Below are 19,031 nucleotides of genomic sequence, written 5' to 3' on the forward strand. Positions count from 1 at the left end.
TACAAGGAGCCCATGAAAGCCAGTCATTTTCCTGCACACTCCTCTCTGGGCACAAAAACAGTCCTTCCCAACACACAAGAAAATAAGCAAGCACAGCAGGAGACCAGCTGACTGTATGGGGGACTCCTCACTGACTGACCTCAAACAAAACAGAAACATATGTAAAGTGGAAGTGGGTACAAGCAACTGCAGAATATAGATACACTGTCTGGGCAAGCAGAGACTGAATTAGGGAGGCCAGAGCTTCTCTGGAGTTGATATTAAAGAGGAATGTGAAATGTAAGAAGAAATGATTCAACAGGTACACTATGAGCAGAGAAAGCGTAGCTCAGCAGCTGAATTGGAAAGCAACCCAGTAATAAAGGGTACAGAAAAAGTTGAGATACTCAATCCTTGGGCATGGTCTCTACCGGCAAGGTCTGCTACCAGGCTTCCCTGGTGTCTGCATCTAGTAGCAAAGCTTGAGGGAGAGGATCTATCAAGTTAAAAGGCTATTCAGGCAAGCTGGATCTACTGTACAAATACATAAGACCAGATGGGAAACATCCAAGGTAGTGAGAAAGCTAGCTGATGTCAGTGGAAAGCTGCTGGCTAACATCTTTGAAAAGACTTGGTGATCACCTTTGACAGGAAACAGGTAACTTAAACAAATGAAACCCAAGAGAAGAGCAAGGTGAGGGCAGAGAAGATAAAGGATGCAGAAAACTAGATAGTAGTCAGTCTCACCGCATTTGCTGTACAAAATGCAGAATGCATCCTAAAGGGAAACTATTTCCAGGCACAATGGACATGAACGTGACTGGGATCAGACTTCTAAAGGCAAACTGTACAACCAACCTGCCTGCCTTCTGAAGAAACAAGTGGCTCTGTGGACCAGGGAGAATCAGTGGTTGCCAGTTGCTTTGACTTAAGCAAGGCTGACAAAATGAGGAGACATGGACTGAATAGGCAGACAACAAGGAGGGCAAAATAAAAATCCCTTGAACCATGAAGTTCAAAGAGTTGTGGTTAATAACTGTAAGTCTAAATGCCAACTGGTTAGATGCAATATTCCTCAGTGGTCAGTACTAGGAAACATCCAAATCAGATTCAGATGGTAGGACAGAAAGCATCCTCAGCAAATTTAGAGATGGCATCAAACAGGGAAAGCAGTCAACATGCTGAAGGGCAAGGCCACCATTCAGAAGAACCTCAGCAAACTGAAGGAAGAGGCCAACAGGAACTTTGTAAAAGGCAAATATAAAGTGTTCTGCATTTGGGAAAGACAAGCCCTATTCAGCTTTACAGCAGCAAACTGGACAAGCAGCAGTTTTGCAGAAAAGCATGTGGAGGCTCTAGCAGACAGCAAGTTGTGCATAAGCCAGCAGCACACCCTTAAAGCAATGAAAACTAACTGTAATTTGAGCACTATAAGCAAGACCATAAGCAGCAGATCAAGGGAAATGATTATTCCCTTCTGCTTGACACTAGTGAGGCCACATTTAGAGTGCTGTACGGTTTTGGGCCCTGCAGAACAGGAGGTGCATGCAACCTGGAGCACATCCAGAAGAAAGCCATTAAATCAACAAAAGGCCTGACACATGAGATGAAAGGCAATGAGGGAGTTGGATTTGTTCAGTCTGGAGAAGAAAAGGAGCCCATGACTAGCTTCACGGGGAGTTATACAAAGGGTGGGGGCAGATTCTTCCCAGGCAAGCACAGCAAAAGGCAACAATTACACGATGCTGCAAGGGAAATTCCAAATAAATACAAGGAAACTCCTCACTTTGAAGGTGGCTGAGCACTGAGCAGGATGGAGATTTAACAGCATCTCCAAGCAACCTTGGAGAATTAAAAAAATTTATTGGGCAAGGCTCTAAGCAACCTGATCTAACTTTGAAGTTAAAAGAGAACCAAGTCTCTCAATCCCCAGAGGTCCCTTTCCACCTACATTTTTCTATGATTCTACATGTTATTGCAACTGATGCTTTCACATCTGTACAGGCAGCCTATGTGGCCTTCCTGGTATACAGTATCTTCCTGTACAGTACAGAAGGTTCTATGTCCAGTAACTTCACGGGGAGAGGGGATTCAGATACATTCAGGTAGCTTTGGACAACTGAAAGATTTCAGCTGCCTGAGTCCTCAAGATCACCTCAGCCGTAGCAGCTTTAAGTTATCACACACTGTGATAATCCATTAACAGTGCTAAAATACTCATAGAAGCACTGTGGATTCCTGAGCATTCTGCACATATAAAAGGGATCCTCTGATCCTTAGTCAGTGTAGCTTACTCAAAATTTAATGTTTCCTATCCTACTCCTATCAAAAAGTTTTGTTCTTTGGCAACTGGTATTAATACTGGAATGTACCAAACTGTCTGAAAAGCTGCTTCTCCACAGTGATAAAGGCTGAAACAATTGCAATTCATGTTAAGTAACTGTACATGGCAGATTGTTTAAAATACAAATGCTATATGTAAAAAAAAAAATCTAGTGGGAAAGGTACATAATCTGGCTAGTTTAATTTTCCATTGAAATTAGAGTAAACAAGAAACTGCGAAACCCAAAGCTTATTTTAAATAGTAACTGTGAATGATCACAAAGCAAGTTAAGGTTAACATTGTTAAGTTACTAACTCCAAATTTAAGGAGCTCAAAACTAACTGAAAAGACAACATCTCATATCAAGGGGGGGGGGGGGGGATCTAAAGCAAAACTATAAGGTGTATTCAAAAAGAAAGGCAAACAAACCAAATTCTTTCATTTTCTGACACGACACAGCACAAGGAACAGGACTATCCCTGAGCACATGGAGAATGTGAAGTCCTGGGGCATTTTAGAGCATATGAAGTTCAGTTTCCTAAATATGACAAAGAAAAATTCAAGCAATGCTTAGTATTTCCATGAATATCATAGGTGAATATTGTTTTAGAGGCAAAAAAAACCTCTCTAGCTGAAATCTACTCAAGTAAGAACTTCCAAGGCTACACAAGAATCTGTCGCAGCTCCTATTGCTCAGATAACATGCAGCAAACATACCATAGGAAAAAAACAAGCTCAGTGAACACAACTCATTGGATTGATGGCACTGTAATCAGAAATGCAGGTTGTTTTTTTTTCAGGAGGATGCTACCAGGATATGAACACGAAATAAGCTCTGGAAGTATCTTTGCTGCCTCTTTGATGTATGTATCTTGTTTAAACTATTGCTTCTTAATCATCAGAATTTCTACAGAGAAAATATTCTGCATGCATGATTAAATCATCAAGTTTCTTCACAAAAAAACAAAACCAAGCAGACTGATATCTTGAGATATCTTGGCATGGAAGTATTTCCTTTTAAGGAATCATCTATCTTGATCAAAACTGTACTTTTTAAAATCAAATTCCCAATCAGAAATGTACTTCCTACATTACTTATCTCCATTCATTGCTCAATTACAGATATAACTATTTAAAATCTATGTGTTGACAATTGTATTGTTTAGTAAAAGCCATAATTTAAAAGAAATTGCTGCTGTACATAGCTGTGCAGAAAATGTATTCCAAATGCCAACCCAGTACAGCTGTATATAGAATCACAGGATGGTTTGGATCGAAAGGAACCTTAAGGACCATGTAGTTCCAACTCCCTGCCATGGGCAGGGATGCCATCCACCAGACCAGGTTGCTCAAAGCCCCATCCAACCTGGCCTTGAACACTGCCGGGGTACCATGAAAAAAAAAATAAAATAAAATCACATATTTTATATAATATATAATTGAAAAATAGATTATGAAAGTTTTCCTCAAAATTTCTGAAAACTAGCACAAAACATAATTTCACATTTGGCAAAAAACAGTTTAGCTGAGTAATGCTCTGCCATATTTAAATAGCAAATGAAGACTTACAATGATGAGACCCAATATGGAGAAAGTAAGTGTGGTTCCTTTGTGAAACTTTTTGTTTTGTAATTAAAATTACAGTTCATGAAACAGAGTTTAGAGTTCAATTTCAATTCTAAAGAAATTACTGGGAATTCCTAAGAAGATTTATGATTTTGGAGAAAACAGTAGTTTTTAATTTGTAACAAAATTTCAGATATAAAGCATCTTTTTTTTGCAAGTGACAAACTATTGTTTCAAAAGAAATGAAGTGTGAGCCTGCTTCTCAACACAGCAATGAAAAAACACAGGCTGTTTTGCCAGTACACGCATGGCAACAGAAGCAGCAATTTAAAATATAGCTGCATGAAATGTGGAGAAAAGCACACCAAAAAATCCTTCAGGACTGAGATGAACTGCAGCTTTCATAAATATCTGAAGCAGCAGCAATACACATTTTGGGTTGTTTTTTGGTTTGTTTTTTTTTTCTGGTTGTCTTCTGGTGAATATTTTTTAAGTACTGGGCTATGTTTCCTTTCAAAAGAACATTGTTGAAAATTCCTGAAAGCATTCTGCAGAGAGAGTACACTGACAGCAATGATGAATAAGCTTGGTTATACATAACACAGCCACATTTCCAAATATAGCGTATCAGCTGGCTTGGCAAAAAGAATCATTCCAAAACTGGCAGTGAGGGGTGTAAACGATCCATCTTCCCCCTCTAACGCTATCAAAGAGCAGTTGTGTTGTGTCAGACTTTGAACTTGTTTCCGCATCACACACAAATAATATTTTAATGAGCTGTAAAATATGCCTCCTCTTGACTTAGAGCTTTAAAAAGACAGCATGTTCACCTAACATCTTTAGAAGGTAACCATGAGATGTCTGTACAAAAATCCTGAGAGTACTAAAGAACTACCACCAAGTGCATCAGGTTTTGTTTTGTTTTTTTAAAAACCCATGAGTGCTTAAACATTTTATTTAAGAAGGTTACTACTTCTAGTATTAGAGGACCTGACCATATCACAGAACTACATTTCCTTACAGAAGCAATGCCAAGCTTGGATGATTCAAGAATATGGATTTTACCAAACAATATTTCAGAAAATAATAAGCCATTTAATCATTAACACCTCCTCCTACCTTCCCCTGCTTTTCAGATTCTCATGACCACCAAGGAGTTTACTGTAGCACTAAGTAAAGCTGCAGTTAAATTTGATAGAGCGGACAAAATGAAAAATTTATCGTAAGACACTATAAAAATGCCTCTCACTCATTGGGTAAAAATACAAGTTTTCAACCTTTGTTACAAAACTTAATATAGTAATTGTGCTAAGCAAGCACTATATTAATTTTTAAGTACTTAACTCAGTTAGTTTTAAATAATTTAGCCTACACGATGCAGATTATATGGAGCCTGATTTCCTTTGGATGTGCATCTCCCTTTCTTACGCAGACAGACCTTTTCTAATGGTTCAAGCATCCCTGCAGAGCTTCCAGTTACCTTCCTCATCTCTTCTGGGACTCTGAATAGCTTTCAGTTCCCCTACCACATCACCTTACTAGCCAAGCAGCATCTTCTTTTGCAGGTTTCAATTTAACTGTGCATGTTGGGCAAAACCATCAGCACACATACTGACTAGCTAACAAACAGGCCAACCAGCAGAGAAACTATTCTCAACACAGCTTTTCCTGTAGCAAGCCCACCAACTTATTTTTGAGTTCTCCCACTCTGTCAATATTGATTAAAAATATCTAATAAACTGATGGGTGAAGCACAAAGAACTCCCCAGCAGACAGAAGCTTTACTTGCTTCGGCTATTAGTTTTCACTTTACAGAGTATCAAACCAGCTTCTCAAAAATTTGCTGAGCTTTTACAATAACAACCAAGTTAAGAATTCCCACAGCAAGAATTACCCATTGAAGTTTAACTTTGCTTCAAGGACTCAGCATATTTCCAATGCAGTATCTTAACACTGTATCTTCTTAATTCAGATCCCTGTAGATGCTAATTACATTATGTTCCATTACATAATAGCTCCCACCCCATGCATCATCTTGGCGTACACTAGCACAGAAGGTGAGGGGTGCAGATCTAGAATCAGTATTAGAAGGACAGACACGGCTTAACAAGGGCACTCAAGAAGAAGACAAGTGCACTCAAGGTGCATGGAGAGGTGAACAGAGTAGGTGGCTGTGGGATCTGTTCCTTGGCTGCATCTACAGGGAACACAGATAAGTACCAGGCACACAAACCAGGCTGCATTTTTTTTCTTTCTTAGTTTGTTTGCCTAGACTAAGTCATTTGCCCCTCTACTTTGAGAGAGAAGTGTATCGTCTCTTGTATCAACATATGTCAAGCAGCTAGGGTCTTAAGGGACAAGCTTAATGTTTACAGGCAACTGAAAGGAGTTCTCAAATCTGTATGTAGGAGAACCCAGTTTTACACTTGATATAACCAGGTTTACCATAAATGTGACCTTTTGCTTCCACTGTTCCAAGTTAGCTGTGTTTCTTTTTGGGTTCCCCCCCCCCCCCCAAACTTCAACCTTATGACTGCAGGTAAAAAGATAAACACATTCTATAGCAAATAGTATGGTATCAAGAAGTGTAAGAACAGTGTGGGTGGAGGAAGAGATCTGTGATCTTTAAGCAAAATTCAGCTTATGCATTTACAATGAACACTATGTTTGCTTGTGAAAACCACCTACACCATGTCACTTGGAAACCACATTAACACATCACTCCTAAGGTATTAATCTAGGTGTTTCCACTAAATAAATGACTAGTCATGGATTCAGTCCCTTTCCTCCAGCTCTCAATTTCTCACCTCTGCTGTACTTTACTCCTTCTCACTATTAATTCTCCTCTCCCATCACTGTGCACTTTCCTTTTTCTTCCATTTCTTCATTTCCTCTAGAAACTTGCCCCAAAAGCCCTACTACAGACAATGACATTATATTATGTCATTGCAGTCCACTGTATTTATGTAGTTTCTTTCTGCAGCATGTTTCTGTTCTTCTGTTTAAATTGTAAGCTCTTTTGGAAGTGGGAACTCTGGTGATTATAGAGGGCTTATAATAAGGCAGCCTTTTTTTTTTTTGAACAGGATCTGAAGTATTGCCATAACACCAATGACAATGTTGACAAAAATTGCCTACAGAAAACACTAGTAAGATTAATGATAGAAAAGCCCATACTGTATTCACTTAGAATTGCATTCCACTTACAATGTAAATTTATAATTCCCAAGAACTCCCTTAGCCTTACCCACACTATTTCCTTCTTCAAGAGGAAGTCTTTGATACACTTGCTCCTTGTGGCAAGATGCCATACTCTGAATCTGCAGTAAACCCAGATGTAAAATACATTTTGATTGATTGTGAGAACACTGCTTACATGTTTCATGCTGGAAGATCTGTTCACTATGACTGTGTAATCCTAAAAACAACCCCCTCAACATACACAAGAAACTTTAAAAAGGTTTGGTCTACAAAACGGATGTTGTAGTCAAGAGCTACACCCCCACTGCTCACAGAAGAAAATTTCCCCAAATGGTAGAACCATAAATATAGAAATGCTAATACTGCCCCAAATGTTCATTAGCCAGTATGTCACAGCTATGCAAGACCTACAGTTAGAAAGTTACTTTGGTTTTACCCATTATCCCATGCATATACATCAGGAAATAACATACTACACAATGTTTAATTCCAAACATTCATACGCTAAGCCATGAACTCACAACTATATGCTACCCTTGCTTGTACTTTAACTGATTGGTAAAGATCTAAAAATTCCATAAATTTCCAAATTAGCTCCTGTGACAGCTTAACAAAACTTATACCACTTCTCACTGCTAACAACGCTCAAAATCAGTTTGGTTAGTGATTTCGGACAGTGACTTCTTGAGCCATGCTAGCATGCTCACAGTGAACTTACTTTACAGAGTAAATACAGCATAGTCACTACAACTACTTTATGTAAACCTTACAAGACTTATGCAATCAACAACTAGGACCTTTTATCACTATTTCCTGTATTTTGCTTAGAGACAGACATTCCACATGGGTCAGCCCTCACTGCAACTTCTTAGTCACTAAGAATCATAATAAATCTAACCACCAGAAAAGACGCAGCATGTCTTTAAAGCAGCAGAAAAACTTCTAACAAGAAGTTAACCTATTCCTCTATGAGTTACTGAAAAACATAAAGTGCGTGTGAGCATCACCTCTATATTTTGTATGTAAATTCTCTAGGATGCACAGAAAAGATTGGATGCATATTGGATACATATCACTGCATCTGCTGCTTCATGTAACAGCTAGGGCAGAAGAAACTGAGCCTGGCTGAACTGGAAAAAAACAAACCAAAAACCCAAAATAACCCCAAAATAAAAATTCCTGGGTATCATTGCAGAGATATTGTTTAAAACCCTTTTTAATTGCCTTACAGTTAATGGCATAAATAATACAAAACTAGGCAATAACATATATTCCAATTAACTGGACTGTCTCCAAGAGATTTAAAGCCGAAGATGCTTAATGCCAAGGACTACTGTTTAATTGCAACAATAATTCCACTTAAGTGGAATGCCCTCAAGCAGCCTAGTAGCAATTGGGCCCATGATTATTTCTGTGCACTGAAAAATTCTATCAGTTGTTTACTTTTTGTCTTAATACCTTCCCCTACCCTCTGATTCCCATACGTATTGTATCTCCAATATGATTTACTATTGCCTGCTAGGTTGCTCCTTTCCAATCAGGTAATTATACAGGACAATCATACTGACAACCCACATCTCTGATCATGTGATAGGGAGCATATCTTACAAAAGTGATCGCCACAGTCCCTGGGCCCTTCTAATAATCATAGAATGGTTAGGGTTGGAAAGGACCTTAAGATACCTAGTTCCAATCCACATGGAGTTTCTCTACCAAGCAGCCAGGTAATACAGATATAGCCGTACACCAGATATGCTGTATCCCTTTCATTCATAAGGACTTCCTACCCACACAGTCCTTGTAATACTTACATTAAGTGACAAAAAAACATCTTGCAAATCTCTCTGATGAAAAGGAGGAAGGAAAAATGCTATCCACAGCAGAAAACAAGTTTCTACAAGCTTGAAGACCTGTTTTATGGCAGGATATGTGATGCTTGCCCTCAAAATGAGTTTCATTATATATTCATGTCTTGTAACAACTTAAATTGGCTGAATGTTTCAATAATACACTGCTGGAACAAAAAAAAAAAGGAAAGAAAGAAAAAAGCCTAAGGACCTATATTTGGATACTGAATTGACACTACCCAGTGTACATAATTAAATTGTACTTGAAGTTATAGATAGCTGAATTCAGCTACAGTTTTGTGTTGTTTCCTGGAATACCCTGTTCTTACAGAAGAGAATCTAAGCAGTTGCAAAATAACTGCTGTATTTTTCTCTGAGTGAAGCACAACTGTTCCACCAAGCTTCTGCCCACAGCAGATGAACTCCCTAAAGGTATACTCAGAGATGGTACTGCTGGCACTTCACCTTTACCAGCAGTGCTTAAAGATTACTATCAGAGTACAACGAAGAAAGTACACTTGAATAGTAAAGAAGAACCTATACAATGCCAAGGACTTCCAGGCTGTGGCGAGGAACCACAGTACAAACTAGGGTGAAAAAGGAAAGTAATAACAATACGGATAATTCCAGTAGGCATTTGTGTGTCTTTTCTTAACCTTTCTAGGACATGTGGGAGTATATACACCAGTTAATGTGCTCACTTTTATGTGATATCATGTGCCCAGCACAATTCTGAAAGACACCAGACTGCTCATCTTGAAAGAGAACTGAGTTCATGGTAGGAGGAAGGAAAAAAAAAACCCCAGAAGTCTGGAATTGCACTCCACCACTGTGAGACTGTGCTGCACTTTTTCACACCCAGATAGCACACCTGCCTGCCTTCCTGCTCTGGGTGCAGACTGACATCAGCTAGTTGTATATAGAAAAAAATCCCCCTGGTCATTCATTCCATATGCACCCATGTGAAATTTGAGGGAAACTGAACTCTGTTATATGGTACGGTCATACAATGATTGCCAACATAAACTGCAGCAGTTCACAGATTTACCGCAATGCAAGTGGTAAGAAGTGCACCTCCAAAGGATTTCTTAATAGCGTAAAGGAAAATCTTTCCCAGATTATTAAAGACCAGCCCCCAATAGGTGCTAACGTTTAGAGCACTTTTTTTTTTTTTTTTTTTGCTGGGGAACTCTCACTGAAGAAATCATAGCCCTAAAGCCCAGTTATGATTACACTTCAAGGTACTGTAATTTCAGTGTCCTTGGAAACACCCACAGTAGACCAAGCACTCAGCATTTTAAATCCCCAAAGAATACTATTCAGAAAGGAACTTCTGACAATATTTAAAGTGCTATGCACATTGAAAAAAAAAAAAAAAAAAAAATCAATTTAAGAACTTCTGCTATGAATGCTATGATGTTATTGAGGGCTTACCAACTGTTGGAAATCCAAATCCACTTGCCTTAAGCCCATTCCCTAACCAGTGGTTAAAATGGTGACTATTCTAGAAAGTGTGACTACAAGTTTCAGGTAAAATACTGGCAAGTTTTCTTTCTGCTCTAGAAAAGCAGAAAGAGTAAGTTTTTGCTCTTGAAAGCAAAAGAGTAGGTTTCTCCAAGCCCTTTTTAAATGCTGGCATTCACAGATGGCAACCTGAGCCCTTAGAAAGCCTCCTCCATGTTTACTCAAACTAGTGACATTTGAAATAAGAAGCTGGCACTGGGCTCTCAGGAACAAGAAAGATGCAACAATATTCAGTGTTACTGGGCTTTACCCCTGAGCTTTCAGATGTTTGATAAAGTAGTAACAAAATGTAAACAGACCACAACAAGGCACTGTACACTGCCACCAGCTTTTCAGAATTTTAATTCTCAATTCAGAAGAGCTATGGTAGAACTGCTTGGTAAGAATTTTATTTTAGTAAGTTTGAGGGTGACAAAACAGACTCAAGCATAAATATTTTAAACGTTTATTTCAGCACACACATTACAGAGTAAATGTATTGCCCCCACCAGTCCCACAACACATCCAGAATGGCCACACTGCTTTCTGAACAAAGTTCTCTTCTGTATAGTAAGGGACAAAGATTAAACAGCATCTTTGCACAAGCTGACTGCCTCCGGTATACTGATGCGCTATTAACATGCCTGCTGAAAAATCAGTTTTCGTGCTCTGCCTTATTTTGATGCAAACCACTAGCCATGTCACGAACCAGTCCCTCTGGCCCCAAGAAAGGCCATGAACTAAAACCCAGAGGAGTGCCAGCAGCCCGACTCCTCACTATACAGGCTGTTACCATCAATATTGTTTCCCAGTTCTTGTAGCTGGGTTTCCCACTTCCACAAATAGAACCACTATCTACTAGTCTGGCAAATTTCTAGATAGAGATGACTTCCACTCAGAGCACTTAATTCTTCCTTAGAGAGCACAAAGGACAGAACTGAGTACAAACCATGACTATTACCATAGAGAAGCTGCTCCTGACATCATCTTGCTGCAGGTGATACTGATAAATATCCATCAGAGAAAAATGCATTCTGGGAGCGGCAGTACTTTCCAAAACTAGACTGCTCATGTCCTGTGCCTTAGGCCAACATGTCGCATACTGTAAGGGTAAAATTCTGCAGAAATGTGCTCAAACCAGCTTTTGTTATTAACCTGTTATGACATTTCCGAGAGTTTTCTGGAAAAGAAAGTTGTATTTTTGCAGAAGGTAAAATGTTCCTCAGTGTTGCACTGAATTTTGCTTTCTTTGAGTACAACAGTAAAACCCTGGTAAAACAAATAAAAGCTGCATCAGTACACTAACTTCCCACCTTCAAAGCAGACATACACTGTACCTTTAAGACTACAACCACCATTTACTAGTGAACAGCTAAAAACTTCCCAAACATCACTTGCAGAGACCAACTAAAAGACACCACAAAACAAAGCAGCAGTTACTGCATTAGGCTATCATTTCACTTTAGTCTAAATGCCTGAAAACAAAGTGCAATGGGTTAGGTTTTTATATTAAGGCACAGATTCAAAGATTTAAGGAACCAAAGAACCAGGTTGTGCAAGCCAGGCATCCTACGGTGACAGAAGGAAATCATATTACCTGTCATCATCTTGGAAGCAGGAATTCTATTTTTTAAATACAGCATTGAGAAATGCAAAAATTGCAATTTCATAACTCTTAGAGAGCTCACTATTATTCCCAAGCATCACCTGGGAGCAAAGTGAGAAATACCGTCTTGAATGCTGAATTTTAGAAAAATTCGGAGCGAACAGATACCCATCCGAATCTCACAGCTACATGAAAACCCAACAGCCATTTTCCACAACTCTAAGCTTTACAGTTATATCAGATTCTTCACTGTATCAGCACATAAAGCCTCCCAAATTGGTCTGACAACATCCATTTTACTTGCTCTTGACTGACAGAATCAGGTGCAGCACTCTCCAGAGGGGATGGATGCTTTTCTATTTTAAGGAGAGTTAATAAATTAATATGCTATCAATGCAACTCTGCTTAGCAAAGGGGAAGATTAAACATTGTATGTGGTCATTCCAAAGTAGACAGCCATATTCACTTCTTTACCAGCCAACCTTGTCTACTTTCTGCAAGTCTAAAACTATTCTAACACGCAAAGTTCCTCTAGGAAAAAATCATCCATAAACAGCTCAACTTCCTGCTGAGGCCTACTTTATTTTGAGAAGGCAGTTTCCAAAAGATTATCTAGTTGCAAGATCAGAGATACATATATAACTGCCTCAAACATTAAGGCATATCAGGAATATCCAAATCCAGGCAGTAAGACCCTCCACAGTGAGCAGCAGCAGTTATAAAAGGTGCTGCTGGCTCAGAGGTTAGCAACAGAGTATCACAAAAAAGACCACTGAAATGTATTTGTTCCATCAAGTTCCTTAATTCTAGGGCATGGCACCTGTAAGTTCAAGTCAAAGCAGTATTGACCAAGAAGGCTGCAAGCCTATGTCGAGAAGTCGGTTTTGTTTATGTAAAAACCTAAAACTTGGGCAAATGGGTCACAGGCTTTTTTAGATACACACCAGTAGCTATTTCCTATAACATGTTCAACAAGAAATAACCTATGCATTTCTATAAAGAAATGGTTTCAAATCAAGGATTCAATTAGCAGAACTGAATAAAATAACCCGTAAATAGATGCAGGGCACCAGCAAAGACTGGAAGATCCAAACATTTTATCACTGGATTTGAAGGATTAAGAAACCAACTTTGTGAACATTGGTTCACAACTTCTATCCCATTCCATCAATAGTCAATGGAAGAGCAAATCGGTAACTATTCATTATATCCCAGTTAAAGTCAAAAAATTTTAAAAACAGAATAAGGTATAGTGACTATCAAAGCAGGAAATCAGAACTGCTTTGACAAACACTGAGACATTGTACAGATATCAAAAATGGAATGAAGTCATATATATGCCTGAACACTTTAACCTTTGGTTATAGTTTTCAAAATGATAAACTGCTTTCTTTAGAATTAAAAAAGAAAAAAAAAGTAGCATCAAATGCTCCAACAAATCCTATATAGCTTCCTGGAAGCAGAGACTGATGCGACATAGTAACTCTGTATTTGCCATCTCAAGCATCTCTCTGTTCTTAGTTTCACAAAATATGTTCTAGTGGCCTACTACTTTCACCCCTTAGCATATGCAGCGAAAACCGAACGATGGAAAGAAAGCTATTCTGCTAGTACTCCATTATTTTTAAGAACCATAAAGAGGTAAGACCTTTAATAATGACTTCTTTCAAGCTCAGGAATATCTCATCCCTATGTGCTTCCCTATGTTAAGCAAAGGTGGCAGGGGGTCTGCATGAATGAGCAAAGATGCTCCTGACAAAACTCAAACAGAAGTAGAGGCAGGGTCAGGTGAGCCAGGAGGAAGCAAGAAACTGAGTATGCAGGGATGTGGTCAAGAAAGCCAAAGCCCATTCGGAGCTGAAACTGACATGGGACATGAAGTGCAAAAACAGACAGTAAGAATGGCTTCTACAAGTACATCAGGAGCTAAAGGAAGCTAAGACTAGGCCAGCTGTGAGCCTGCTGCTGAATGAAGGCAAGGGACCTGGTGACAAAGGACACAGGAAAAAAAACAAGACTTTGGTACTCTATACCTTCTTCTCTGACAAGACCTGCCTTCAGGAATCCCAGGCCCTGAGATCTGGTATAAAGAAGACTTATCCTCAGTGAAAGAAGAGCAGGAGAAGAAGCATTTAAACAAACTTACTCTCACAGAATCTCAAGTTGAAAGAACTGGACACGGTACTCCAAGTATGGCTTCACCAGTGCTGAGTGGAGGGAACCTGTTGAAGCAAGTAAACTGGGAAGCCACTCTCAAACATAAAAGGTGACTGGGGACAGTCAGCATGGACTGATGTAGAGGAAGTCATGCCTGACTGACCTCAAAACCTTGACAGAAGAGTAGTGGATTCTGCTCATCTATCTCTACATTAGTAAGGCTTTTGGCAGTTTCTACCATCAATTCCTCATAGACAAACTGATGAAGCATCAACTAAAGTGAAGTGGACTGAAAACTGGATGCACTGTCTGGTCCAAGAATTGCACAAGGTGCAGCTGGTCACAGTGGTGTACCACAGGGATTAATACTGGGACCAACACTATTTACCATCCTCATTGGTGACTTGGACAACGGGACAGAGTATACATACAGATTCACAACTCATGTAATTGCAGATGCTATGATACTGTTCACCTCAACTACCTAGAAGCAAAATCTGCAAAACTAGATCTTTCAGAAGTCCTTGTCAAATGTTTCCATACAAGAGCTCTTAAACCCAAAAGCATCTTTTCTCAGTACCTGAAGTTCTTATGTGGCTACAACTATAAACTTTGTTGTCAAGTAAAAATAACCAAACGGCTCCAAGAGTGGACAATTAATCCAAGTCCTCAGAAGGCCTAGAAGGGGCTGGAAACAGCCTGTGCCTCACGCTTGGTTGCAACCGTTTCCCCCCCATAAAGTAATTCATATTCCCTTAAATTATCATTAGAATGGAAGCACTGAGCAAGACCCAGCACAGGGGAGGTACTGATCAATCAACACAGGTTCCATGGAAGTGGAAACCCGTATGTCACATCCTCTTCCTACTCCACTAAAACAATACTGCATGAAAGCTTTGGGCATTAGTGCTGTAAAGCACTGAAGACAATTGATCCATATGCAAAAAGCTAGAATCAGACTGCTAAAACAAGAGCCCCGGAGACGGACTCACCTCCTTTCAGCGCAGCCTGCTTACACTCTTAACAGAAATGACTGAAAAACAACTTATGAGAATTGATACAGTTTACAGCTCATTTTCAACCACAAGGACAATTTTGACCTACACTGGCTGAAAAACAAGCCAAGCACTGCTTTTCAGGCACTTCCAGGATAGGTCAGCTAATTCCATCAGAGATACTGGGAAGACATCAAAGAATAAAACAAAACAGGAAGTAAATACTAGCCTGTCATCCCCAAATACGTAACTTAACAGCCTTTAACTTTGGGATCAAAATAATCCTGTAAAGTAAAAGAAACCTCTCAAATTAAGAGGTTACATTGTATTTTGATTCATAATAGGATATTAGCAGCTACAGTCTCAGAAGCATGCCTTATGCATTACTTAGCTGTGTCCAGCTCCAGAGCATGTAAGCACCTGTTTGCATGCACTCACTGGAGACAAAACTGATCTCAAGCACAGTCATTCACATCTTTGCATGTTTAAGCCCAGGCTAGAAAGACAGGTGGAATCTTCCCTGCAGCTAACAGATCTGCTGCTCTAGCCTGGTAGCAGATCCCAGACTGAAATGCAAGACTTTGTTTCTAATTCTTCCTTACTTCAAAGGAAGAAAAAGCATTAGCAGATTGCTGAACAGTATGGGAAGCGGTAAAGGACAGACAGGGATAGATGGAGCAACTGGAATAGTCATTTGGTACAAGAGATGCAGGCAAGGACCAATGTAGGTCAGAGCAGCTAAAAACAGAAAAAGAGAGCAAAGAAGGTTACAGCAGAAGAAGGGCAAGAGCAAGAATGCAAAGCAATGTTAAAACACTCTTGGGCACTGAACTTGACTTCTAATTTGTACAAACACAAGCCTCTTCAAAGTCTAGCTCCAAATACACAAGACCAAGGCCAGAGAACACTAATGGGGCACCTTTATGGAATGATGTAGAACTCCCACTGTACTTTATTTAGATTAGAGAGTTCCTTTCTTGTATTTTACACTTGGTAGTCTTGGTTAGAACATTATTAGACATATAAAACCATCTCTAGGAAGCTGAAGCATCTCTAGTAAGTTAGCTGGCAAAGGATGGCCAGAATTAATTATCCCCTATGCCCTATACTAAAAAAAAAGAAAAAAAAGGAAAAAAAAAAAAGAAAAAGCTGCGCCATCACAGGTTTGTCAACATTAATGCAAGCCTAAAGAATCTGGAAAAGAGAGAAGATTGAACCAGTGCTGCATACACTGTATGCGCCTACCCTGCAAAGAACAAACTTCATTAATCCCATCCTGGTTTCAGGTTAAGGAAAGAATGATGGTATATAAACATTCCTGTGATATTGGGAAGATGCCACTCTGCAGAATAATATCAAAATAAGTCACTAAAATCAGCTAAATGTTTATTTGATGCACTTAGGAAAAAAAAAAACAACTCCAACAAATTTAGCCAAGTGTTGGGAAGCAAATTTCAAAAGTCATTTAATGTTATATTTAGAATCAAAGAGAACACATCTTGACAATATTCTGTCTTGGGATGCTCCCAATTACTAAAAAAACAAGTACTGTCAGTTTGACATTCTTCTCCCCCACGCCACCCGCAGTTGAACCTAGTTAGATACTAAATACAAGACTGCCTCACAAATTAAATATAAACTTCTGGTAAGAAATTATTAATTTGAAGGCAACAGAAAATGTTGAAGGGCAAAGAAAAATGGCTACATCCACAACAACATCACAAAGTACATATTTCATAATTACTATCACTTTTATCAGCTTGCTAACTCTAAGCTATTTTATTAGTAACTATAGGATTGTCCCCATGCTCCTTCACTTTCCATTAAAGCTTTCTTAGGCAGAAGGAGTGCTTCTTACTACAAACACCTCACTGATATTTCAGGCAAGATAATTTACTAACTGCCTCCCCAGGAAACAACTCAAAACACTTTCTTAATCCTTGTAACTTCTTTGCATCTCTCTTGAACCAGCTTCTCAGACAACTGTTTGACCACAAAAGAAAAAAAAAAATACTTACTCTTCACAGAAAAGCAGCTGTTAAACTTTAGTACTTTTGCCAACTTTTGTCATTTCATTGCTTAGGTTTAGCTCCTCCTGAAGACTCCCACAGACTTTTCCCCTCAAATTCAAGCTGAATTAATTAGAAAACCTAATGTACTGGTTTTATCTGCATGTTTCTAAATATGTTCTTAATTTAGAAAATGTTAATCTCACTTCATGAAATATAACTCCTAACTGAGAATGAAGCAAGTCACTCCGACTTCAGTCATCAGCACAAACAGACCAGGCCTCCAAAAACACTCAGTGCTTAAGCCACTGCTATCATGATGTGTCCTTCAACAAGCCCTAAACACTATGACATCCTGGTAGTAAAGACTGAGAACTCATGAGATCTCCAGTACCCTTAAACTACCTCTGTCTTTCAAAGAACAGCCACTAGAACACTCATTTGCTGAAACTGCTCAATATATCAACTGGATAATCAGCACCACTATGAGAAAGTATGCAATACTTCTGATACAGCAGATGTATCTAAGTACATTCTATTTATTACAATAAAAACATTGTCAAGATGTACACTCTTCCATACAGAGAGGCATAATACAGCTTATTTTAAAAACATGTACCACACTCAAAATTAGAAGCCTATTTCTAGACTCCTCTGGCTTCAGCTACAGATCAGGACACCTCTGGGAAGAGTAACAAAGAGATCATAAATTATTTCATTTCTTCCCCAAACACCCCAAATTATTTCTAGGTACACCATGCCAAGGATGTATCTTCAACTGTACTTCAACATGTACTTCAGTCCAGCTTGCTAAATGTAACTGAGAGCTCTACTGAAGCGCAAGCTGGCATGCTTGAACCCCTACTACCTTAAACTACTTAACTGAGCAGAATTACCAGGAAATACTCCCTCGGTTGTGCCCATCACGCCATTCCTTCCAACAACTTGTACACTGGTTTACTATCTTACACCAGGAGCCAGTTTCTGGACATACAGAATGCTACAGCTGTTTACTCACCGACAAAATGCTCTATTCCCTTTTATAGTTACAAGCTTACAACAACCTAAAGCAGAAAACACTTCTGAGACATTAGCAGCAATTTTCACAGAACAAAGCTGTCACCTAAAGAGACAGGTTTACATAACATGCTCTTAAAGGGACAAAGTCAATTCGCCTTCAACTTTATCTCATAATTAAGTTCCAAGGACAAGTCCACCCAAAAGAGCAGATACCAAGCTTGGAAGAAGAGGAGCTTTGAACTAAGCTGTGAGAGACAACTTCCGAAAGGAATAACTGAGCTTGTCCTGGTGGCTAAATACTGCCTTTGGGTAGAAACACAAATGCTGCTTCAGCTGAAAATATAAGAGGCTGCTAAAAATTAGACACAAATGCAAAGCACAGCCTCAGCTTAAGCAATTCTAAGCAAATGCTGCTGGGTAACAAGAAAAGGTTCAGAAGATCCACCTCAGCAGCTGCTGTAGTAACAGGGGGTGGCTGACACTCCTGTTTCAGGAGTAACACCCCTGTACATAAACAGTTTACATTACTTATTCTAATTTCAAAACCCACCTTTTTCCTCCAAATGTTTAACCCCTTTACTAAAGCAGGTTGCAGACGGGGTGAGGAAGGGAAAGAAACCAGAACATTCTTTTCCTGCCAGGGGAAGACTCCGAGGAGCCACGTACCAGCAGAAATACTCCTTAGCGCTGGAAGTACGGGAGGCTCCCTGGAAAGCTGAAGGAGTAGGAGTAGGGAGTATTCAAGATGTGTCACATATAAAAAAAAGGAATTGCATCACGGGGAAAGCAGTTTTAAGCCACTTGTTTCTGATCAGCCTCTCGGGA

General features: G+C 39.3%; 1 protein-coding gene across 3 annotated transcripts in view; it reads right to left on the minus strand.

The window, feature by feature from the left end:
* Positions 1–19,031, minus strand: part of SETD3 (SET domain containing 3, actin N3(tau)-histidine methyltransferase) — a 61,339-nt gene that overhangs the window by 41,562 nt on the left and 746 nt on the right. For 2 of the 3 annotated variants that reach the window (XM_061463962.1, XM_061463961.1), the window contains exon 2: positions 18,757–18,921. The exons of the other annotated variant lie outside the window; for it this stretch is intronic. The gene's annotated coding sequence lies outside the window, so the exon portion shown is untranslated. The remainder of the gene's footprint in view (positions 1–18,756; positions 18,922–19,031) is intronic. 3 annotated transcript variants of the gene reach the window in all.

Source organism: Pezoporus flaviventris, unplaced genomic scaffold (assembly GCF_033815535.1).
Source record: "Pezoporus flaviventris isolate CSIRO_AGI_PZ_B2104156 unplaced genomic scaffold, CSIRO_AGI_Pfla_v1 ptg000036l, whole genome shotgun sequence".
Classification (NCBI taxonomy): Eukaryota; Metazoa; Chordata; class Aves; order Psittaciformes; family Psittacidae; genus Pezoporus; species Pezoporus flaviventris.